Source organism: Nicotiana sylvestris, chromosome 2, assembly GCF_000393655.2.
Source record: "Nicotiana sylvestris chromosome 2, ASM39365v2, whole genome shotgun sequence".
Taxonomy (NCBI): Eukaryota; Viridiplantae; Streptophyta; class Magnoliopsida; order Solanales; family Solanaceae; genus Nicotiana; species Nicotiana sylvestris.
Genome location: NC_091058.1, coordinates 206,683,771 through 206,710,352, shown reverse-complemented (window position 1 = coordinate 206,710,352; position 26,582 = coordinate 206,683,771). Strand labels below are relative to the sequence as shown.

Here is a 26,582-nt window from a genome sequence, read left to right as displayed (position 1 = left end):
TGTTGGAGATGTTTGATGACTGGAATAACAGAAAAGAGCCACCGAGTGTAATCTCTGGGTTCCCTGAGTTGTTCTCCAGGACAAGTGGGACTTCCAACATCCCCATAAGCTATCCAACTACCCCATTCGGGTACCTGACCATTTCAGCCCACTCTGCTGGATCACCCTCTGATTCTTATCCCCGGATGTCAACAACAGATGTAGCTACGAACATATTCACTGCACCACCCTGTCCAATCGTGGCATAACCCGCTACACACAGGCCGAATTTTGACTCGTCCTCATTCATATTTCAAGCACCATCCTTCTCACTGGAACCAACTCGGTTCACCACCAGCACTCATCCTCAACAACCTCAACACGAGTTTACGCCTGGGCAAGACCAAAATCCCAAAGCTTTTGAGCAAGATGAGATGGCAAAAAGAATGAGGAGCCTCGAGCAGAGTTTGAAAAACATGCAAGGTTTAAGCGGGCAGAAGAGTGTTTCCTATACTGATCTGTGCATGTTCCCTCACGTGCACCTACCCGTGGGTTTAAAAACACCAAAGTTTGAGAAGTATGATGGGCATGGAGATCCCATTGCTCACCTCAAGAAGTATTGCAACCAATTGCGGGGAGCCGGCGGTAAAAAAGAATTGTTGATGGCATACTTCGGAGAAAGTCTGGTGGGAATAGCCTCAGAGTGGTATATGGACCAAGACATATCTCGATGGCATATATGGGATGATCTCGCCAGAGATTTTGTAAGACAATTTCAGTATAATATTGACATCGCACCAGACAGAAATTCTCTGTCAAACTTGAAGAAGAAACCCTCGGAAAGTTTCATAGAATATGCTATTAAATGGCGCGAGCAAGCATCAAGGGTGAAACCTCCCATGGACGAGATAGAAATGGTCACTACTTTCCTCCAGGATCAAGAATCAGACTACTTCCAGAACATGATGTCAGCCATGGGAAAGCCTTTCGCGGAAGCAATCAAGATCGGGGAGATGGTAGAGAATGGTTTGAAAACGGGTAGGATCTTAAGTCAGGCAGCCATAAGGGCAACCTCCCAAGCCGTCCAAAGCGGGTCCGGAGGAATGGCAAGAGGGAAGAAAAAGGAAGAAACGTCCATGGCAGCATCATAAGCGAGGGAATATCGTAATCCCAGACCCCGTTTTCCAGAAAGAACCCCACAACATTACTACCCCTACCAAAATGTGACCTATGCTCCTCAACCCTACATGGTCATGAATACCCAGCCTTATGTCCAGCCGCCACAACAAGCCAATCGAGGCCAAGCTCCACCTCCCAAAAATCAGCCTCCCTACCGAAACCACTATAGTCCGCAACCACCTCAAAATAACTTCCGCCCTCAAGAACCACCCAGAAGACGGACTTTCACACCCATTGGTGAACCATATTCTACCTTATTCCCAAAGCTAGTCCAGATGGGTTTCCTGCAACCAGTCCCTCAGACAAGGCACAATCCAGCATCACCTGCTTACAAAGCCGGTGTTAGGGGTGCTTATCATTCGGGAGCAGAAGGGCATGATACAAATGATTGTTGGACTTTGAGAAGGGTGGTTGAGAACTTAATAGAGCAGGGAAAGATAGTAGTGAGGGACGAGGAGGTCCCAAATGTGACCAACAATCCGTTGCCCGCTCACAATAACGGGCCGTTGATTGGAATGATTTGTGAGGACAAAGAGTTTGATCCTGCCTTAAAAGCTATAATCGCCATCGTCGATGCAGGGAAAAAGCCTAAAGTCGCCCCGAAGCTAGAGAAAGGGGAAAAGAAGACTAGTACTGTCAAGGTTGAGCTCAAAGAGAAGGTCGAGACAAAGACAGTGACGATGGTGCCTGCGAGGAATGAAATTCTTTACGTTCCACGAGGTCGAACAGAGAAGCCGCAGAGATTCGAAGTCAAAAGGGCAAAACCAATGTACGTACCGAAAGGGGCCTATGTGGTCGGGGGACGATTCAACCACCTCGGCTGAATGAGCCAGTGGTTATCGGACGCGTACCAAAGAAGCCAATGACAGACCCATCCACAGTACAGTGGAACTATCAAAGATCATTGGTTACGTACAAAGGCAGAGAAGTTACGGGGGAACTTCCGGAGAATACTTTCATTGGAAGATATTCAAACACTCAAGAGTTAAACAACGCCACACGGAAACGCTTCCCACCCAAGAAGCCTGTAAGCGTTGAAGAAGCGGAAGTTTTCTTCCAAAAGATGAAAATGCCCGACTACGAAGTGGTGGATCAGTTACGCAAGTGCCCCGAGCAAGTGTCTATGCTATCTCTGCTGATGAGGTCGGCCGAACATCAAAAGATCTTGCTCAAAACCCTGAACGAAGCGTATATACCGGCTGAAACTTCAGTTGAACAACTGGAACGAATGACGGAAAGGTTCTTCGCAGTTAATCAGTTTTCTTTCAGCAAGAACGACTTACCTCCGGAGGGAGCGGATCACAACAAAGCTTTACATCTGACAGTTAAGTGCGAAGACTACTACGTCAAACGGGTAATGTTGGATGGAGGTTCAGGTGTTGACATTTGTCCGCTCTCCACGCTGTAGAGAATGGAAATTGGGACTGGAAGAATTCGCCCCAATAATGTCTGCGTAAGGGCTTTTGATGGCGTCAAGAGGGACACCCTCGGGGAAATAGACTTGGTGTTGACTATAGGACCGGTGGAGTACGAAATAACTTTCCAGGTGCTTGATATGGATACGTCTTACAATTTTCTCCTCGGCAGACCTTGGATCCATGCGGCAGGGGCTGTACCTTCCACTCTTCACCAAATGGTGAAGTTTGAATATGAAGATCGAGAAATTGTGGTCTACGGAGAAGACGAACAGTCTATTTATCGGGACCCATCCATCCCATATCTTGAAGCAGGGGAAGGGAGTGAGCACACGGTTTATCAGGCTTTCGAAGTTGTGCTAGCGGAGCAATATGAAGAAGGAAGACCTTGCCCCCAACCTTTCCTGTCCAACGCCTCAATCATGGTGGCTAAAGAAATGATCCGACATGGATTCAGACCAGGGAAAGGGCTTGGACGAACGCTGCAAGGAATAACGGAACCCATCACCTTGCCTTCCACTAAGAAACTTTTTGGGATAGGTTTTCAACCCACTCCAAAAGATGAAGAGTGGGCAAGGAAGAGGAAAAATGAGGGTTGGAAGCTGCCTCGACCATTGCCAAATTTATACGAGACTTTCGTCGGACCGAAATATATCGAAGAAGAAGACGATGAGGCTTTTACGGCCGAAGAGATCGAGGAAATATGTGGGGCAATGAGAGGAATGCTCTACGAAACTCACATGGTTCAACCGGGAGAGGGAACAAGCACCGCTGAAATGCTATATGTGGGGCCAAATGCTAAGCTTCGGAATTGGGAGGCCACGCCGTTCCCAACTAGGCAGGAGTCCGGGTAGACCTATCCTGCCACATTTCCTGCATCACGAGTTATCCCCAGGATGTAACTCGGATGTTTTTCTTTAGTTTCTTGTTTTAAATTCTTGAATTATAAACCTTGTTATCTTCCAAATTCCAAGGAATAAAAAATCAGTATTTCCTCATTTTTTCCTTTATTCTGATTTTTGCTATTTTTCCTTTATCTTTTCCTTTCAGTTATAATAATGCGGCTTTAAATAATATGACATGCTTGCGGACTTCACGCCTAGATCCCAACAAGCTCTTTAATTGTGAAATAATGAACCAAGAACCGGAATATGACGAAGAAGAGGCTTTTAGGGAAATAAATCGAGAATTGGAATACTTTGAGAATAAACCTAAGCCGAATCTGAATGACACTGAACCGGTTAATTTGGGAACTCCTGAAGAAATCCGAGAGACCAAAATAAGCATTCACACGGACGAGAAAACGCGAGATGCGATAATTCAACTCCTTTTTGAATTTAAAGATATGTTTGCTTGGTCATACGATGACATGCCAGGATTAGGTGTTGATCTAGTAGTGCATAAATTGCCAATTCACCCTGATTGTCCTCCAGTTCAACAAAAGCAGAGAAAGTTCAAAATTGATGTCAGTGATAAGATTAAAGAAGAAATCACCAAGCAGTTGAAAACAGGAGTAATTCGGGTAGTCCAGTACACCACGTGGTTGGCGAATGTAGTTCCAGTACCGAAAAAAGATGGGAAGACTCGGGTATGTGTGGATTATCGATATTTGAATAGGGCGAGTCCCAAAGACAATTTCCCATTGTCCAACATCCACATCCTTGTTGATAATTGTGCTAAACATAAGATACAGTCTTTTGTAGATTGTTATGCTGGATATCATCAGGTGTTGATGGATGAAGAAGACGCCGAGAAAACTGCCTTCACTACACCTTGGGGTACTTACTGTTATCGGGTTATGCCATTCGGTTTGAAGAATGCTGGGGCAACTTACATGAGGGCCATGACTGCCATTTTTCATGACATGATGCATCAAGAGATAGAGGTATATGTGGACGATGTGATAATCAAGTCCAGGACTCAGGACGATCATGTCCAAAACTTGAGGAAATTCTTCGAGAGACTGAGAAAGTACGACTTGAAGCTAAATCCGGCTAAATGCGCCTTCGGAGTCCCATCGGGCAAGCTTTTGGGTTTCATAGTAAGCAGGAGAGGTATCGAGTTAGATCCAACAAAGATAAAATCTATCCGAGATCTACCTCCTCCAAGAACGAAGAAAGACGTGATGAGTCTATTGGGCAGGTTAAACTATATCAGTCGATTCATTGCCCAGCTAACTAGCACGTGTGAGCCCATATTCAAGCTATTGAGTAAGGATGCAGCAATCAAATGGACGGTTGAGTGTCAAGAAGCTTTTGACAAGATCATAGAATATTTTTCAAATCCCCCAGGTTTGGTCCCGCCAGAGCAAGAGAGACCCTTGTTCTTGTATCTGACAGTATTGGAAAATTCCTTCGGTTGTGTCCTCTGGAAACATGACATAACCGGAAAGAAAGAGCAGGCGATCTATTACTTGAGCAAGAAATTCACCAGCTATGAGGCCAAGTACACTTTGTTGGAAAGAACGTGTTGTGCTTTGATGTGGGTCGCTCAAAAGTTGAGACATTATCTCCAAGCTCATACTAATTACCCCATAAGCAGGTTGGATCCGTTGAAGTACATATTTCAGAAACCAATGCCTACTGGCAGATTGGCCAAGTGGCAAATCTTGCTTACTGAATTTGACATAGTCTATGTCAATCGCACGGCAATGAAAGCCCAAGCGTTAGCGGATCATTTGGCCGAAAACCCGATTGATGAGGAATACCAACCATTGAGTACTTATTTTCCAGATGAAGACATAAACACCATAGAAGTGGTCTCGGAAAACGCTCATGTTTGGAAGATGTTCTTTGATGGGGCCGTAAACGCCAAATGTGTATGAATTGGGGAAATCTTGATCTCACCCACTGGTCAGCACTATCCTGCTACAACTAGGCTTCATTTCTTTTGCACGAACAACACAGCTGAATATGAAGCATGCATCATAGGCATGCATATGGCGATCGATCAGGATGTTGGAGATTTATTGATCATGAGGGATTCTGACCTGATTATCCGGCAAGCCCAAGGTGAATGGGAAACTCGAGATGTCAAGCTTATTCCTTATCGACAGCACGTGGAGGATCTTGGCAAGTGATTCAAATCAATAGAGTTCAGGTATATCCCGCGGTGTCACAACGAACTAGCGGATGCACTTGCCACCTTAGCTTCAATGTTACCTTACCCAGGCAACGCCCACGTCGATCCCTTGGAAATCCAAATCAGGGAAAGACACAGTTACTGTAATGTAGTCGAGGCAGGATCAAGTACCCAGCCATGGTACCATGATATCAAGAGGTTCTTGAAGACACAAGAATACCCCGAACATGCTACGGGAGATCAAAAGAGGACTATTAGGCGGCATGCGGGTGGTTTCTTTTTGAGCGGCGATGTATTGTATAAAAGAACCCTGGACCTCAACTTGTTAAGATGTGTTGACGCCGAAGAGGCAGGAAGAATCATGCATGAGGTACACGCGGGAGTATGCGGGCCCCACATGAATGGGTATGTTTTAGCAAAGAAAATCCTTCGAGCGGGATATTACTGGATGACCATGGAAAAGGACTGTTTTAGTCTCGTTCGAAAGTGTCATCAGTGTCAGGTGCACAATGATCTGATTCATGCGCCTCCCACAGAACTGCATCCCATGTCTGCACCTTGGTCATTTGTTGCTTGGGGCATGGACGTCATTGGTCCGATTGAGCCAAAAGCTTCAAATGGGCACAGATTCATATTGGTCGCTATCGACTACTTCACAAAATGGGTAGAAGCTGTCACTCTTAAATCAGTCACTAAGAAGGCTGTGGTGATTTTGTACATTCAAATCTTATCTGTCGTTTCGGTATTCCTGCAACTATCATCACAGATAATGCGGCAAACCTGAATAGTCACTTGATGGGGGATGTATGCGAACAGTTCAAAATAACGCATAGGAACTCCACCCCTTATCGGCCCAAGGCCAATGGCGCTATTGAAGCAGCAAACAAGAACATCAAGAAGATTTTGAGGAAGACGATCCAGAATTCCCAACAATGGCATGAACAGTTACCCTTTACATTGCTGGGATATCGCATTACAGTATGCACATCAGTAGGGGCAACCCCCTACTTGTTGGTTTATGGGACCGAGGCTGTGATACCAGCAGAGGTAGAAATTCCTTCGCTCCGAACCATTGCCGAAGCAGAAATTGAAGATAGCGAGTGGGTTAAGACTCGATTGGAGCAGTTGACTTTGATTGACGAGAAACGAATGGTCGCGGTTTGTCACGGGCAGTTGTACCAACAAAGAATGGCCTGTGCTTACAACAAGAAAGTACAACCCACGAATTTTGAAGTAGGGAAACTGGTATTAAGGCGCATTCTACCACATCACCAGGAAGCGAAAGGAAAATTTGCTCCTAATTGGAAAGGCCCATACATCATCAGGAAGATATTGCCGAGAGGAGCATTGTATCTGGGTGATATTGAAGGAAATGATCCTGAAACAGCAGTGAATGCGGATGCCGTCAAAAGGTACTATGTTTGAGCTTACTTCGGTGATATTTTGGCCCATTTGAGATTATGAAGGTTTTATTCCCACTACCCAAACACTATCAATTCTCTCCACAAGCCCTTTGAGCCGGTTACATTTCTTTGGCTACCTTACACAAAAAAAAAAACAAAAAAAAAACCAACAATTGAGCGAGCCTAAACTATGTCTGACTTGATTCCAAAAGGATACGTAGGCAGCCTTTCTCTGGGGTTCAGTCACACCAAAAATAAAATCCAATTTACCCTGAAATTGAAACCGGGGCATACCAAATGGTTCAGAAGTTGTAATTTCATCTACAATTCTTTTACCAAGTACAAGTCCTTCGGATCAATTGCCAAGGGCAGGGGAAGCCAAGAGATATCATGATTGGAGGCCGGTACATTCAAAATTGAGAGAAATAAAATGAGAGAGTCTTGTCGGTGAAAACCTTCGGGCACCGTGAGGCGACGAGAGTAGAGAAATCGAAAATGAGAGAGCTTGTTTAGTAAAAACTCGCAAAGAGTGCTATCAAGCGACAACAAGGAGAGAAATGAGAGAGGTCGACTAGCGAAAACCTGCAAAGGGCGCTGTTGGCCGAAAAGATGATTCCACCTCAGAAAGTTTTGGCAAGGTTCCAATGGTTTGGAAACATAGATCCGTTTTGGTTCATGAGGAAATGCAAGTTCTTAAAGGTCGGGCATCCAGTCCAAAAAGCATGTCATGTCAATTTAAAGTCAGCATGTTTCCTCAGATAAGTCTTTCTTGTCCCGAAAGGGACACTTCTCTTTTTTAAATTCGTTTTCTCCGCTCTTTGTTTTACCTTTCTTTGAATCCCTTTCATTTTAACCCCAAATTCCAAATGTGCTGGAAAGAATAGATGGCAGGACCGGTTTCGCGGAGCTCCATTTAGTAGGAAATGAAGAAAAAAAATCCCGCTTCGGCGATACATCAGTTCGACCCCGACTGATCATGATGTTGATTGCTTTCAAAAAAAAAAAGAGAACCGGCAAATTCCCACAGGGTCTCCCTTTGTAAAAATCCCCACAGAGTCTCCCCTTGTAAAAATCCCCAAAGAGTCTGCCCCGGCAAATCCCCAATGAGTCTGCCTTGTAAATATCCCCACTGAGTCTGCCCCAATAAAAATCCCCACTGAGTCTGCCTCGGTAAAAATCCCCAAGCAGAATGCGATGGAAGAACCAAAGCCTTACACGGGCAAATCATCGCAAAATCCGGGAATGCGAGCCTGATCAGTCTTAAAGGGGATCGCTTGTGAAACCAATCAACGGCAGAGTTTCTCAATAGGAATAAGGACGGGACCAAGCAATCGGAACAATCAAGGCCATCGAACCAACCACCGTTTTCAAACTGACAATTGTTCTTTGTTTGGAAAATTGAAACAGGTGCGATCCAAAGCAACCATGCAAAGAGCAGGTGCCGCCCAAAAGGAAAAGAAATACGTGAATGCAGGAAACAGCTTTGCAATAAGGAATCAACCCAAAAGGGAAGTTTCCCCAAATTCTCTCCTGCATTTTACTAAAAAATGAATAAAAATAAAAAAAATAAAAAAATAAAAAAATAAAAAATAAAAAAACGAAAAGGAAGTGAGAAGAAAATTCAAAAAAAGAGGTTTAGTTAGAATCCCCAATATTTCCTTTTAGCCAGCATTAGGGCTCCAATCCCTGAGTTGAGCGTTTTTCGTTTAGCCAACATTAGGGCTCCAATCCCTGAGTTGAGCAATTTCCTTTAGCCGACATTAGGGCTCCAATACCTGAGTTGAGCGTTTTTCCTTTAGCCAGCATTAGGGCTCCAATCCCTGAGTTGAGCGATTTTCTTTTAGCCAACATTAGGGCTCCAATCCCTGAGTTGAGCATTTTTCATTTAGCCAGCATTAGGGCTCCAATCCCTGAGTTGAGCGATTTTATTTTAGCCAACATTAGGGCTCCAATCCCTGAGTTGAGCGATTTGCTTTTAGCCAACATTAGGGCTCCAATCCCTGAGTTGAGCGTTTTTCCTTTAGCCAACATTAAGGCTCCAATCCCTGAGTTGAGCGATTTGCTTTTAGCCGACGTTAGGGATCCAATCCCTGAGTTGAGCGTTTTTCCTTTAGCCAACATTAGGGCTTCAATCCCTGCGTTGAGCAATTTCCTTTAGCCGACATTAGGGCTCCAATCCCAGAGTTGAGCGTTTTTCCTTTAGCCGACATTAGGGCTCCAATCCCTGAGTTGAGCGATTTTCTTTTAGCCAACATTAGGGCTCCAATCCCTGAGTTGAGCATTTTTCCTTTAGCCAGCATTAGGACTCCAATCCCTGAGTTGAGCGATTTACTTTTAGCCAACATTAGGGTTCCAATCCCTGAGTTGAGAGTTTTTCCTTTAGCCAACATTAGGGCTCCAATCCCTGAGTTGAGCGATTTGCTTTTAGCCAACATTAGGGCTCAAATCCCTGAGTTGAGCATTTTTCCTTTAGCCAGCATTAGGGCTCCAATCCCTGAGTTGAGCGATTTGCTTTTAGCCAACATTAGGGCTCCAATCCCTGAGTTGAGCGTTTTTCCTTTAGCCAACATTAGGGTTCCAATCCCTGAGTTGAGCGATTTGCTTTTAGCCGACATTAGGGCTCCAATCCCTGAGTTGAGCGTTTTTACTTTAGCCAGCATTAGGGCTCCAATCTCTGAGTTGAGCGATTTGCGTTTAGCTGACATTAGGGCTCCAATCCCCGAGTCGAGCGTTTTTTCTTTAGCCAACATTAGGGCTCCAATCCCTGAGTTGAGCGATTTGCTTTTAGCCGACATTAGGGCTTCAATCCCTGCGTTGAGCAATTTCCTTTAGCCGACATTAGGGCTCCAATCCCTGAGTTGAGCGATTTTCTTTTAGCCAACATTAGGGCTCCAATCCCTGAGTTGAGCATTTTTCCTTTAGCCAGCATTAGGACTCCAATCCCTGAGTTGAGCGATTTGCTTTTAGCCAACATTAGGGCTCCAATCCCTGAGTTGAGAGTTTTTCCTTTAGCCAACATTAGGGCTCCAATCACTGAGTTGAGCGATTTGCTTTTAGCCAACATTAGGGCTCCAATCCCTGAGTTGAGCATTTTTCCTTTAGCCAGCATTACGGCTCCAATCCCTGAGTTGAGCGATTTGCTTTTAGCCAACATTAGGGCTCCAATCCCCGAGTTGAGCGTTTTTCCTTTAGCCAACATTAGGGTTCCAATCCCTGAGTTGAACGATTTGCTTTTAGCCGACATTAGGGCTCCAATCCCTGAGTTAAGCATTTTTACTTTAGCCAGCATTAAGGCTCCAATCCCTTAGTTGAGCGATTTGCTTTTAGCCGACATTAGGGCTCCAATCCCCGAGTCGAGCGTTTTTCCTTTAGCCAACATTAGGGCTCCAATCCCCGAGTTGAGCGATTTGCTTTTAACCGACATTAGGGCTCCAATCCCTGAGTTGAACAATTTCCATTTAGCCAGCATTAGGGCTCCAATCCCTGAGTTGAGCAAGTTTTCTTTAGCTAGCATTAGGGCTCCAATCCCTGAGTTGAGCAATTTCCACTTAGCCAGCAATAGGGCTCCAATCCCTGAGTTGAGCGTTTTTCCCTGTGGCTAACATTAGGGCTCCAATCCCTGAGTTAAGCGTTTTTACTTTAGCCAGCATTAGGGCTCCAATCCCTGAGTTGAGTGTTTTTCTTTAGCCAGCATTAGGGCTCCAATCCCTGAGTTGAGCAATTTTCGTTTAGCCGACATTAGGGCTCCAATCCCTGAGTTGAGCAAGTTTTCTTTAGCCATCATTAGGGCTCCAATCCCTGAGTTGAGCAAGTTTTCTTTAGCCAACATTAGGGCTCCAATCCCTGAGTTGAGCAATTTCCCTTTAGCCGACATTAGGGCTCCAATCCCTGAGTTGAGCAACTTTCCTTTAGCCAGCATTAGGGCTCCAATCCCTGAGTTGCGCATTTTTACCTTTTGCGACATTAGGGCTCCAATCCCCGAGTTGCGCTTTTAGACTTGAGGTTTCCAATCCCCTCATCAATTCTGTAAATTTTCATGGCAATTAACTCACGAAATTTTCCTAGTGAAACTGGGGCAGAAAATTTCGTTCGTTTGTTTTGTTGTCTCAGCAGGTTTGACCTCGAGGCGCATAGATCGAGATGACCTACGGTATGAGTCTCAATCTAGAATAAAGAAAAGAAGAAAAGAACAAAAAGAAGATGTTCCCGAATATTGGAACAAACAAAGGGCAGGTCGCTCAAAATTTGATCAAATTCCCGAGCTCCGCCAATCCCGTTTCACTCAATACTGCAGAAATAAACAAGCGCCTACAACTTGCGAGCATCAAGATTCGGATCGAAGTCTACAAGCAGAATCAGCTAAGACCCAAGATCAAGTTGCAAAATAATTATAAATAGGAATCTTGTAACTAGCGGTTGATAGGCATAAGTAGTTAGTTCAGTTTCAATTTCCTTTGGTTGTAATAAGGAGGTCAGTAAAGCAGTAGTGGCAACAGCAACAGCAGTAACAGCAAGCATTGCAATCCCATGGTAGTCCCAGCTACCAAAATTTACTGAACTACATTGACCTGATTCCTATTTAGCCCAGGATATGTAGGAAATCTTTGAAGCAAAGATTCGGTCAAATCTTTCAAAAATGCGCTTCACACGGAGTAGTCCAACGGGCAAAAATCGCTCATATCCGCTCACTTTATCTTTGCACGAAAACCTCGCATGTTTTCGGGCAAAGAGGGGCAGCTGTGAGCACGTGATTTTTGTTTACACGACAATTACTCCAAAAGAAAATCGAAAAATAAAACAAATGGTTTTGTTGTACAAATTTTTGGAATTTACGTGGCATTTTTGGTAGTTATTTGTAGTTTTGTCTGTGATTGTTTAGTTTTGTCAAATAAAAATACAAAAAATATATGTCGCGTGTAAGTTTAGGATATCGTTCTACTATTAGGAATTAATCAAACCATAATTTGGTTTTAAAAGGAAAAATCACAAAAAAATATGCATCTTTTATTCTAGTTGTTGTCATCGAGTGATTTTATTTTAATTAAATATTTAATGTGTGTGATAATTGTTGTTTAAGTATTAATTAATATTTGTATAGTTTTATTTTTGATTTTACAAATTAGTTGGAAATTTTGTTTAAATTAGAAATTAAAAGAAGGAAAAGAAAGGAGTTTAAATTGAAGAAAACCGGATTTGGGCTCAAATTTGAGACCAAGGACCAGGCCCAATTCATTTCATGACCCAGTCCGGTTCCCTGACCTCTATGGCCTCACCAAACGATGTCGTTTAAGGCCTATCGGATCTGGACCGTTGATCAAACACATCTAACGGTCCAATTCAACTCCCATCTTAAAACCAAAAGACGCCGTATAAGGATGTTCAATCGAAGCCGTCCATCTTGTTCAATCCTACGGTCCCCAACATGCCTCATTAGCCCGACCCAGTCCCGTCAAAAACCGACTCAGTCCCCTCTGAGACAAAACGTCGTCGTTCCCCCTAAACGAAAGATCCTGTCTGTCGACCACACTTCATCCGACGGTCAGGATCAAACCACCCACCCCATATATAAATCTAAAGCCTACCCCAGCCCCCCAAACCAAGCACCCCCCTCCCTCGCGTCGTCTCCCTCACTGAACCCAAACCCTTAGAACCCTAGCGCCGCCCCCTTTCCCCTCACCGTAAACCCGGCGGCAACGATGCCGGTAACCACCAGGCCAACACCCCTAGTACACCTTGACCCCCTGAACACGGATCCACAAGCCATGGGTCTCGAATCTTCCCCCACCGTCTCGAATCTTCGTTTGAAGATTCGAGCCGGACCCCAACCCATGCCAAACCCCCCTCAAATCCATACCAGGTACCCCCCCGACCTCCCTCGTGACCAAACCAAGCTTGGTTTGGTCCGAATCTAACCAGAAAACCCCGAGTCCCAAATCCGTCCTAAGAACCCTAGAAATCCAGAATCTGAGTTTTTGTCCAATTAAACAAGAAGGTTGGGGTCTAATAGACTTTAATCTAAGTGTTCTCAGTTGAAAACACTTCGATTAAAGTCCGTTCAACCCCCAAAAGAGGTTCGATTCAAAATCCGAGACAGGGCAGTCTGATTTTCAATTCTTTAAGGTATTTCTTTTCATGTTGTTTGTTTTAGTTAATGTTTGTTCGTATGTTTGAATGTCAGTTTGATCTGTTTCCAATTGTGTCAACTATTCTGTCCATCTCACCCAGATCTTTATTTGATCGAATTTGTTTCTGTGTGTTTATTACGTATAATTACAGTTTGTGTAATCGAGTCGAATAAGTCCCGTCAATCAGTTAAGTTTTCCACAAATCCCCGTGCCTGTCAACATAAAATCATATTCTGTGCTTTTTTTGGTTATCTGCTATTAATTTGTGTGCGTTGTAATTCACACAGTCGATTCGATACATGTCGTCAATTAGTTTCGGTTTGGAATGGTAGTAATTTGACTCATGTTGGTTTAATTTTACTCGAATTAGTTGAGAATTGATTACATTATGTGTTAGCCTGTTAGTTGAATCAAAATCACTTAAGGATTGGTTATAGCTGTTAGTTTTAGTATAGATTTCAGAATCTAGTTTAAATTGATGGCATGTTTACTCACTTTTGACCTTGGGCATCATGTGCTTTGTCAGTTGTTAATGAATTAGAGTAGAATGGACAGCATTTACTGTCAGGGCATATTCATGCTGCCCATACTTGCTAATTTAATAAGGGACATGCCACTTTAGCAATAAAAAAGGGGGATGTCAGGGGAATCTCATGGGAGGGGTACCTTTCTTTAGTTTGTGAGTGGAAAAACAGAAAAGAGAACATGGGGGGAGTTCAGTTTAAATGGGACACTAACAAGCTGGGGAATGGGGGGATTCCTGCCTATAAAAAAACAGAAAGTTTCCATTGGTTGAAGAGGAGGAAAAAGAGTTGAAAGGGAGGCAGAACAATCAGAAAATAGAGGGGGTTTTGGGCAGAGAGTTTGATAACATTCGGATAAAAAAGAGAAGGAAATCAGAAAAAAAAGGAAGTGGGCAGAACATAAAAGAGAACTAGTTGGGTTGAGAATCAGTCTAGAGAGGCTTTTAAATTCAGTTTCTTGATTTTAAAGTCAGGGGTCAGTGTTCAAATTCAGTTTCAAAACTGAATTTCAACTCCGGCACCTAATAAAAGAACAGAAGCATAGTTTGAAATAGGCAATCCTGTCCAGTGTTTGAAGTTTTGAAGCTTTTTGGACTCATTCGAACATTAGTAGTTTTTCTCCTCTGCAATCTGTTGTTTCTGGGCCATATTTCGATTTCCTAGGCTTTGGTCATTTGCTGTTGGTTGTTTGTTGTTATTTGCTTCTTGATTTATTCTCAAATTGCAACTGGATTCTTGGCTATTGCTACTGTTCGTTACTGCCGCTGTTGCTGCTGCCATTTCTTTTGCTGCTGCTGATTTTTCTACTTTCTTCTCCTTCCTGTTGTGTTTCAACATCCAGGTACACATTCAAATCTCACACTGATGTAACAGTAACAATGAGTATGAAATGAAAGCCGCGAAGAATTTTCAATCATTTGGTGCTGTGCCTATAGCCTTATAGAGTGTTAGTAGATTTGCGTAATTCTTTAGGTTGTAACTCAATAGGAAAATACAGTAGGTAGTTTTGTACTCAATTGAAACTTAGTCTGTTTAAGTAATGTGATTTACAGTTGTTTGGTTGTACGTATGATATAATTATGTAATTTGTGGAATGCACGAGTAGTTAGTATATCGATAACTAGACTTCATTTTTAGTTATATTCTGCATGTATAGGGTGCCTTCTTGAGCCGAGGGTCTCCTGGAAACAGCCTCTCTGCCCCTCGGGGTAGAGGTAAGGTCTGCGTACATATTACCCTCCCCAGACCCCACCTGTGGGATTACACTGGGTTGTTGTTGTTGTTGTTGTTGTTGTTGTTGTTGTTGTTGTTGTTGTTGTTGTTGTTGTTCTGCATGTACAGGGTAGACTGCTACTAACCTTGCTAAACGCAATATAGCTTTTAATCATTTGAGTTAACTCTGTCAAAATCGGATTTTGTTAGGCAGTTTATAGGACCATGTTCGAACTCCATTAGTAGCAGCCTCTAATAGTTAATTCCATTAACCTAGTTTAAATAAGTTAGTTTAAATTCAACTCGAAGAATGTTTAGCATGAGTTTTATCATTTTATTAATCTTGTATGCAATTTCCTTTATTAAGTTAAAAGCATGTTCGCTCATGGAATAAGGCATGAAACAATTCCCCGCCTCATAAATAATTAATCTGATAATTAATAAGAGGCCGGAGCTGGCCAAGCGTGTTAATTTAATTGACGTGTATTTTCCTTCATTTTAGAGACAAACATAATAGAAATGTAGTCGTTGTAGGTTTATCCTTTCAAAAAATGAGACGAGCCTCGCCAAATAAAAATGCAAATTGCAGGGCCCTCAATAATTGGTCATAATAAACTATTTAGAATTTGGGATGGGTTGTTTAGTGAATTCCACTGCCCTCCCCAAAAATAATAACGCGTTAGACTTTTTAGGCACAATTTTTAAAAAAAATTACATTCTTCAATTCGGGTGCGCATTTATGTGACCCAAATCCAAATCTCAACAGAATCAGAATGTATTAACAACCACGGGCGCATTGATTGTGACGTGGTTCGAAATGCATTTTCACGACGTTGCAATTCCATAAAAAATAAATAATAATAATAATAAAAGCGGTTTTAAACCTAATAAAAGCACACAAGTTATAACATGTATTAAAATCAGATATTTAGCCATTATAACAATTTAAGCGACCGTGCTAGAACCACGAGATTCGGGGGTGCCTAACACCTTCCCTCGGGTCAACAGAATTCCTTACTTAGAGTTTCTGGTTCGCAGACTTCATTTGGAAAGTCGAATATTTTCCTCGAATTGGGATTCAAGATAAACCGGTGACTTGGGACACCAAAAGCCAAACCTTTCCCAAGTGGCGACTCTGAATTAAATAAATAATCTCATTTCGAATATTGTCACTTAAATTGGAAAAACTCCCTCACGCATTTTATCCTTCGGGGCGGGCGCGCAAAAAGGAGGTGTGACAGTATATATGAACCCATATTTAAAAATATAATGGGTTCAATGTTATAAACTTTAAAAATTGAACCCACAAGATTTAAATCCTGGATCCACCTCTGTTTAAACGTGAACGTGAACTATTTGATTCACATATTGTGATTAACAAAAAAATTTAACCTTTGAGACAGGGGCGGATGCACGCTTCCTAAAGTGGTGTCATGCGACACCGCTTTGTTGGAAAATTTTACTAAATATATGTATTAATACTGTACGGAAACGGATAAGTAAGAAAAATGACACCGCTTGACATAAATTGCGCCTTGTGTGTAGGTTTTATGCTTGATTTTGCTCTAAGAAGTCAAATGTTCAAACCTCAACTAGCACATTTTTCTTTTGTAAATATTTGAGAGAGCCTTTGTAGTTAAAAATTGTGATGAAATAGAATTGAACTCAAAATCTTTTTCAACTTAAGACTCAACAAAGCCAATAAACTAAGGTTATTTTTTGTCTAAAAGTATGATAATCAAAGTAACATTCCAGTTCTTCTATAAATTTCGACACCGGGTACAAATATTCCTTCATACGCCCCTGCTTTGAGAGTCACAAACTAAAGTGAATATATATCAGTTAACTGATAAAAATTTATATTAATGTTACATATCAACCTATATCGATTAATTTTGAATAAACATCCAATGCGAGTAATTTTTTTTTTGTGGGGGCAACTTGGCGTGCTATCTTGAACTTACTTTTAAAATTTTGAGGCCGGAACCAAAATGTGGTTGTTTTGGACTCAAAGAATCAAAATGTATGGGAAAAAAAATTTGGTGACCAAAATATATATAATGCCTTTTTAAGGGGCACTATACCTTAACAACCGTTTGCCCGTTAAGGTATAACGCCCTTTTAAAAGGCGTAATATGTATTACGCCTTTTTGAAACGCGCTATATGTATAAAGCCTTTTTGAAAGGCTCTATATATATTATGAAGGCACAGTGTTATCGTCCCTCTTTCTTTGTTCTTGGAATCCACACGGCCCAGGAAAAATATAGTTAGAATTTTGATTAATAACTAAATTTAAAAAGAAAGATATCAAAAAATATAAAAAATTCAAGTAATAGATTAAACTATATATATTATTCTCTTATGAAAATTTTAACTATAAAATAAAAATCACAATTCTAATTTGAAAATAAAAGGAGAAAAAAATAATTTTATTTTACGTATAATTCAAAATAACAATTAAAAATGTCGGTAGATTTTTCAACGAAATAGTAAAAGGCTTCTTTTCTTTTCTTACTTTAAATGAATTCAAAAATCATAATTTTCTAATAAATATTAAATTATTTTAATAAAATTTAAAGTAATTATAAATATTAAAGTATTTATATTTAAATACTTAAACCAAATAATGAAAAAAAGAAAGAAAAATAAAAAAGAAAGAGGAAAAATAATAATGCTGGCAGAAGGAATGGAACCTTAGACCTCAAGGACAAAGGATGTTAACGGTGGGCCCATATATATATAGAGAGCGCCTTTCAAAAAGGCTCTATACATATAACACTTTTTAAAAGGGTCGTATACCTTAACGGGCAAATAACCGTTAAGGTATAGCGCCCTTTAAAAGGGCGTTATATATATTTTGGTCACCAATCTTTTTTTTTTCCATACATTTTGATTCTATAAGTCCAACATAACCACATTTTGATTCCGGACTCTATAAACTTCAACTATATAGATGATATTTAAGTGATTAAACTTAAGGTTGCTTCTCTTTATTTTTTTTCTAAATGAAAAGTTCTATACTACTCCTACAATTAGACTAGATTAGATGACCCCTAGTCTTTGATTGTCGGTACCAAGTGCCAGCCACATTTTATAATGAAGAGAAAAAAGGGGGGAAATTGGCATCTTATGTCAAGTGGGCCATAAATGACACAAAATAGACCACTTTCCTCTTCCTCTTTGGGAAGCAGAAACTTGTAGTAGGACCTAAAAACACCATTAAAGCTTGGCTCAATTCTTTTTTTATCTACATTATGATTTGTTTCGATTAAGTGATATCAGATTTTATTGGAAATCGTAATACTTAAGGAGCTTGAACATTAACTTGGAAGTGTTCGGAGACAAAGCGTTTTCGAACTGATTTTCATATTGAAAATTCGAGGTTGAAAACTGTATAGGCGGAAATCATCATGTCATATATTTGACCCAATCAACATAGATAAAGCCTTTGAAGCCTGTGATGTATCAACCTGACCTCAAGAGATCGAGGTCATATGAAGAAGGCAAATTTATCGTCTAGGTCTAGGTGGCTTAATAAAAACAAGGACGAGGACGAACACATGCAGTAACAGTTAGTTTAAGAATATAGATTTCCTAGAGGATATTCTAACGAATATCCCCTTCTGTTGTACCATTCAGGATTTTTGACCCATGTATCCTTAAAAATAGGAAGAGATATAGTTCTAGAGGAGGGATCGAACATTTTGGTAAAGAACAACATGGACATTCTCTCTGAAAATTCTTTCTTTATTGAATACATACAAAGTTTATCTTTATACTTCTTTTTCCTCCATCTTTCTCTCCCGATCCAAGAAGAACTGGAATATTCAATTGATTTTTATCATCCATCATTATCAAGAGGCTCAGTGGAAAATCTCACCCTTGTTTGATGAACCTTGTTCTATTTGTTATTTAAATATCATTTATTGTCATTTATTGTTATTTCTCACGTTCTTAAGTCATTATTCATCTAAGAATTCTTATCTTACAACACACGTCTAATATCCTTTCATAACAATACTATATCTGCTACTTGGATATTGTGAACACCTAATTTTTGCACTATTTAACACCTCCTAAAGTTATTAGTGTTTTGTTATTTTAATTATTTTTCTCAATTTTTGTGATTTTAATTGCATATTTCCTATCATAAAATACAAAAAAAATATAGTTCTTTCTTCATTTGTGCATTTTAAGAATTAACTAGTTGTTCAGTTGGTGAATTAATCTAGTTAATTGATCATTAGAATAAGTTATTTAATTAATTTATTTGTGTAAAATTAGTTTAATAAGTAGGATTAAGGAAGAAATTTGGCCAAATTTGAAAGAAAAAGTGTCCAAGAGTGCAAGATAAAGGGCTGCCATTGAAAGGGTCTGAAACTACGTAGTTTTGCCTCAAAACTACGTCGTTTCACTAAATGAAACAAGATCAAATCATACCCATCCATTCCATCTTGATCCAATGGATCTCATTCACTCTTGGCTTAGGTATTTAAAGCCTCAAAAATCTGAAAATTGTCCTCATTTTCACCCATAATTCTTTTCTCCTTCTTCTCTCTTCTCTCTCTCTTCACTCTCTCTACGCCGCTCCAGCTCCGCCCACTGCCGCCGGTCAGAAATCGCCGCCGCTGGCGGACCACCTCCATACACCTCCAAATTCACACCATGAAACTTCCTCCTTCCATATCTCCAAACCAAATCCTTCAAAAATCCCTCAAACTCCTTGAAACTTAGATCTAGGAAACTTTCCCGTCACTTTTTTGCCCAAATTCTTGAAGCTCCAACCACTACCACCCCACAATACTTACATCAATGGATAAAGCTCCTCAAGACCTAGCTATTGATGCCAATTTCACCATGAAAATCCGGCGATCAAAATCCGGCCAAATTCCGGCGACCTCCCCGAACACCCTCTTTTGGCATACCACCATTTTTTCGGCCACTTGAATTATAAAATGGTAAAAATCCTATTATTTTTCGTGGCTGATTTTTTATTTTATTTTTATTTTTTCAGATCTTATTTTTGTCTATTATTAATTATTTTAGCATTAGTTTTTGAAGTTTGAAATGTCAAATTTTCTGTTTTTGCACTTGTTGAAGTAGTAAAATAGTTTTGTGTTGATAAAAGTGAGGTAGTGAAAAATATTTAAGAGTATATGGTACTTGTTTGATTGTTTATTTTCTACTTCAAGACTCTTTGAGTACAACACTCAAAAGTCAAATTATTTGGTAAGAAAATGTAGACCTTTGGACAGTATTTGAATAAAAGTATGTCTTTGAATAGTGGAGAGCAGATTTTGTTTGAAATATTTGGCAAGATTTGAACCAGAAAGTCTGGCATTTTGAATTTAAGAGCAGATTTTGTAGAAAACTCTGTCAAAAAGATTGATTTTTAATTTTTTTGAAATAGTTGATTGTTTTGATATAAAAGGTGGACACTCCATCTTACGAGGGAGCTGGAGGCACACAAAAAGAGAAAAAAAATCAATAGCTATAATATCCCTTAGCAGCTTTTGTGAGTTGATTCTTAAGTGAAAAACTTGTTTAAGGAAAATAGAGTAGTTTTGAAAGATTTTTCTGGAGTTACATAATTGTACTATTTTGCTGGGGTATTTCTAGTTTCTTGGGTTTGAATCTGCCGATTGTTGCTGTCTTTTGCTATTGTTGTTGCTCGTTTAATTGTTTTGCTGTTGATTTTGGAAAGAGCTGACTCTGCTGTATTTGTTCTTCTTTCTGCTGTCCAGGTAATTTTCGGACCATGTAAACTCATAAAATCGAGTTGGAATGAAAGATAATGACGTTGGGAAATATTAGTAGCTTTATCCTTCTATTGTAATTCATTTTTATATGCTCTTGAATGTTTGATAATGTTATAACGATATGTTAGTTAATTAAATTGTGTTAAGCATCTTTAATTATTTTTATTTTTGCAAAGCATTAGATATAATTCCACTGGCATTTGGTTGTCTGAAAGGAGCATATATATTAAAATTTGAACCCTTGTAGCCATGTTTGTCCCTTTGTTATCACCAAGCTAAGTTATTATTATTATTATTATTATTATTATTATTATTATTATTATTATTATTATTATTATTATTATTATTATTATTATTATTATATTTTAGAGTCCCAATAATCTTTTTTTATCTTTTAAAAAATACTTATTTAGTAAGGTAGTTAAGTTGTAGATTAGAAAGACAATCTGTAAACTTATTTTTATAAATAGTTGGCTACGGATTGCAAATAGCAAGATATGGCCAAATCTGTAACATAGCTTTAAAAGGCCATATCTGCAGATTTAAAGTCCAAAAGCATATGGGCTTTTGGATTTTGTCTTGGACATGAGCCCATTTGACTCCATCAACCCAATAGTGGGCTGCCTCATTCAATGTCAAGACAAGCCCACATCTTACTAGTTTTAAGCAATGTCAATTGATAATTTTCTCTCATTACTCTCATCTTTTAAATTAGTACTCATAACAATAATTTTCTCTCATTAGTTAAGTTGTAGATTATTATTCAAATCTTTTCTTTATTATTTTTTTTAAATAAATAAAAACGGACATAAGGAAAGCATAAAAAATCAAATAAACCACAGTTTATCCAAGTTTAATTCAAGCCAAATGTAGTCAATAAAGCGACCATGCTAGAACCACGGGACTCAGGGAATGCCTTACACCTTCTCCCCGGTCAACAGAATTCCTTACCCAGACTTTGTTTTCGCAGACCAATAATAATAGAGTCAAACCTTCCTTTGAATAGGGATTCAAATAAAAGGTGACTTGGAACACCAGTAGAAATCAATTCCAAGTGGCGACTCTGTAAATAAAATAATCCCTACTTCAAATTTGTCGCTTTAATTGGAAAAGCTCTTTAACCCACAATCCATAACATTTTATACTTATCTCTTGGAGGGGTAAAAAGGGGTGTGACAGATATTAATATTGACTTGGATTAACCCTCTTCTCTATAAATCTAATTGTATAAAAAAATCTAGATTTAAATTTAGGGTTATACAGTTCGGCGCCGTCTGTGGGAATTTCTTAGTCACACTATTAGTTTTCATTCAGATCCACAAAATTTTGTGACTTACTAACCTAACGCGCTGCAGAATATCCTTTTTCTCTGTGCATACAAGGATTCCATGGCAGGTAACCAAGGAAAGGGGACAAGGGCAACAAACAACGTCCATGTCACGACCCCAAACCGGACTCGGTCGTGATGGCGCCTCTCGTGAAGACAAGGCCAGCCGACACAATTCCCAAATTCAGTTTTAACAGTTAAATAAATCAATTTAAGTCATTTATAAGAATAAATCCCCAACAAGTATAGACTTAGCAAAATAAAACAAGTGCGAAAATGAATACAGCCCGACATCGGGGTGTCACAAGTCACGAGCATCTACTAGGGTCTAAATACAACTGAAAAGTCTGAAATGTACAAAATATAGACTAATGAAATGAAGAGGGAGAAAAGCAGTGCTGCGAACGCCAGCGGCTACCTTGCTAAACTCCGATGCCTCGGCCTCCGATCAGCCAATACCCGCTACCGGGTTCGAAAATACCTGAATCTACACACAAGGTGCAGGGAGTAAAGTGAGTACTCCAACTCAGTGAGTAATAATCATAACTAAAATCTGAATGGTAAGAAATCACGAAAAGTGCATCAACATGTTGTATAGAAGCAGTTCAAAAACCAGTAAGAAAGCAATGAAGCCGTAAAATCTCTTAAAACATCTTAGCTCAGTTTAAACTTCTTTGAAAATGACTTTTCCAACAGTTACACAAATGAATGCAAAACAATTAGTGAAGATAAGCACAGAAATCCGCCCCTCAAGCATAAATACACAATTAAACAGGTAAATGACAGGCAAATAAAAAGGATAAGCATATAAGGTTCGCCCCTGGGGCACAATATCAACAACTTTGCCCCTCGGGCAATATCTCAGAACAATACCAGCCCCTCGGGCAATCACATAGAACAATATCAGCCCCTTGGGCAATCACATAGAACAATACCATCCCCTCGGGCTATATCTCACATCTCAATGGGTACCCGCACTCACTGGGGTGTGCAGACTCCTGGAGGGGCCCCTTACGGCCCAAGCGCAATATCAAGCCACCTCGTGGCATCATAAACAAGCCCTCGGCTTCATATCAATATCAACAAGCTACCTCGTGGCGTAAATATCGCAGGCTCTCGGCCTTACTCAGTCAAAAATCACATAAGCCTCTCGGGCATCAGTAAAACATTATGCTCAGCCCAAAAATATTATTTAAAATATCATTTAAGTATCAAACTGAGTAAACATGGCTGAGTTTTGAAAACAATGGAAAATAACATGACTGAGTTCAAGTATAAAGTCAAAACAGTGAGGAAATATCAATCAAAATCCCCGAAGGGTTCATATAGTTGGCACGAAGCTCAAATATGGCATTCAGCCCAAATAATGATGGAGCAAATAGATTTCAGTCAAATATGCAGTAAAATCATCAATCGAAATGGACCAAGTCACAATCCCTAATAGTGCACGACCCCACTCTCATCATCAAGCGTGCGTCTCACCTCAATATAGCACTACGATGTGCGATCCGGGGTTTCAAACCCTCAAAACATCATTTACAATCATTACTCACCTCGATCTGGTCCAAACTCTAGCCTATGATGCTTGCCCGCATGAATCGACCTCCGGATGCTCCAAATCAAGCCACAATCAGTACATAATCATTAAGATATGCTAAGGGAACGAAACCCACTAGAAAATATCCAATTTACATAAAAAATCCCTAAATTGCTCAAACCCGACCCCCGGGCCCACGTCTCGCAATCCGATAAAAATTATATCAATAGAATCCTCATCCGCTCACTAGTCTATATATACCAAGAACATCAAAATCGGACCTCAAATGGCCCCTCAAATCCCCAATTTACACTCTCCAAATTCAAGCCCTAATTCTTCAATACTAGGCTTAATTCCATGATTAATTAAATAGAATTCACACAAGAATCGAGTATTGAGTTCAAAAATCTTACCTCTAAGTGATTCCCCTTGAATCCCTTTTCAATCTTCTTCAAAAAGCTTTGAAATTGACCAACAATGGAGGAACTTAGCCTCAAATTTGCGGAAATGTGTTTTTAAAAAATTCTGCCCAGCTCTTATTTTTCCTTCATCGCGATCGCGAAGCACAATTACTCAGCTCCCAAAATTTACTCTATGTGAATGCATAAAACACCCTGAGAACGCGATGCTCAGCCTTTTTACACTACGCGATCGCGGACCCACTGTCGCATTCGCAATGAATAAAAAATCAAGCCAAGACCCCAGGTCCAAATAACTCTACTCGAACGCGACCTTCCTTACGCGTTCACGATCAACAATCTCCTTACCTCTATGCGATCACAACTAATCTTTCGCGAACGCATTGAACAAAATAGACTGCCCCTCAGAAAGCCCTACACGATTGCGAGAGCCCCTACGTGATCCCGAAGGGTAAAACTCTGCAACAGCTGAACCTGCAAATTAGCAACACCTTCAAGGCATGAAATGATCCGATTGACCATCCAAAACTCACCCGAGGCCTCCGGGACCTCAACCAAAGGCACAAACATATCCTAAAACCTTATTCAAACTTGTACCACTCTTCAAAACACCTCAAACAATATCAAATCAACCAAAACACATCAGATTCAAGCCAAACTTTCTAAAATCTTTCGAATTCCGTTTTTGATCACAAACCCAACCAAACCATGTCCGAATGACCTGAAAATTTGCACACACATCCCAAATGATACAACGGAACTATTGCAACTTTCGGAATTTCATTCTGACCTCTATATCAAAATCTCTCCTATCAACCGGAAAATGCCGAAATCTCAATTTCGCCAATTCAAGACTAAACCTTCCATGGACCTCCAAAATTCATTTCGATCACGCTCCTAAGTCCCAAATCACCTAACGGAGCTAACCAAATCATAAAAATCCTGATCCGAGATCATATACCAAGAAGTCAAATCTTGATCAAACCTTTCAAATTTCAAGCTTCGAACTGAGAACTGTTCTTCCAAATTCATTCTGATTACCCTGAAAACCAAAACCAACGATTTACATAAGTCATAATCCCTCACACGGGACAAGTCATGCCCGAGAACTGACGAACAAGGTGCAAAATCTCAAAACGACCGTTCAGGTTGTTATAGTACCGCTCAACCTTATGGGTGCCATCGACGAAGGGAACGAAACTCAAGATGAGCAGGTATCCCCCATGACATCCCCCAAGGTAGGGAAGTCACCAACACCCTTCTGTAGCACAACCAAACCAAATGGGAAAGAGGCTTCCACGTCCGCAGAAGAGGAAGCACTACCCACTATGAAAAGGCTCCTCGAAGTTTGGCTAACCGACACTTTGGTCAGCATAATGAGCAAGCAAGCCATGCACAATCATGTAAACAGCAAGCATCCACTCAACACCACATAGGAACGAACGAGACGACTAACCGAACCCTTCTATTTTAGGTAACACTCATACAGTTGTTGATAGTGCAGGAGACGATGTCCTCACCATTGTGTTAAAGAGAATGGAAGAAATGAAAAATGAGCAAAAGGCACTCAAGGAACAGATGAAGGAGGACCAAGAACGAGTAAACAAGATACCAGGTGCCCCCAAATTGTTACCAAAGAGAGATGTCGGTAGGCTCGTAGAACAACCATACAGGGAAAAAATAGCCCCTCATGCCATACCAAAAACTTTCAAGATGCCCTCGTACCTCCGAATATTTGATGGAATGACTGATCCTGAGGACTATGTCACCGCCATAAAAGGCAACAACCTCACCAAAGAGCATGTGTCCTCCATCTTATTGAAATATTCGGTGAAACCCTCACAAGAGGGGCGTTGACATGGTATTCGCAGCTGATAGCCTATTCCATAGAAACATTCAAAGATATGGCGGACAAGTTCGTGACAACGGATGTTGGGTCCAAGAAAGCTTAAACAAGGGTGAATGATATCTTCGCCATCAAACAATCCCAGAGGAAGGACTGAGGGATTTCTTAGCCCGATTCAACAGGGTGAGGATGACCTTACCAAATGTCTCCAAAGGAATGGCCGTGGCAGCCTTCCAAAATGGGCTGAACAGAGAAGGCTCAAAGGTGACTAGAAATAAGCTGAGCTGATTGATGAAGTACCCACCGGCTACCTGGTAAGTGTTAATTTTAACTACTTATTAGTACCTTCTCGCTTTAATTTTAGTCCGAATATGTTGATTTTTGTTCCCAAAAACTAATAAAATTGTGAAAATTGTAGGAATGTTGGAGAATTGAACTTGAGTGAAGAAATCTAACTCAAAAAGGAGTATTACGGTTCATAAGACAAGAAAGGCCGCAACAGGCCAAAAGTGCGGTCCGCATAACAAAGCACAGACCACAGAATTCTCTATGCGGTCGCAGAACTGATGTTGATGCTCAGATGATAATTGATGTGAAGTGTGGACCACATACAATTTGTGCGGCCGCAAAACAAGGTCGCACTGACAAGAATTCAAAAAGTTCAGAGAGTTTGCAAAATGACCAAGTATGAATCCTTGCCAAGAGTTCAGCCACACAAGGAAAAGTGTAGCCGCAAATACTGAAGTGCGGCCATCGACCAAATTGTGCGGACGCC

The 26,582-nt window shown here is 40.5% G+C and overlaps 1 long non-coding RNA gene across 1 annotated transcript; it reads left to right on the top strand.

The window, feature by feature from the left end:
• The first annotated feature begins 19,439 nt into the window (after nt 1-19,439).
• Nucleotides 19,440-20,815, top strand: LOC138886450 (uncharacterized). Its single transcript, XR_011405182.1, has 2 exons — nt 19,440-19,877; nt 20,664-20,815. It is a non-coding gene; the product is annotated as an uncharacterized lncRNA (long non-coding RNA).
• The last annotated feature ends 5,767 nt before the right edge of the window (nt 20,816-26,582 follow it).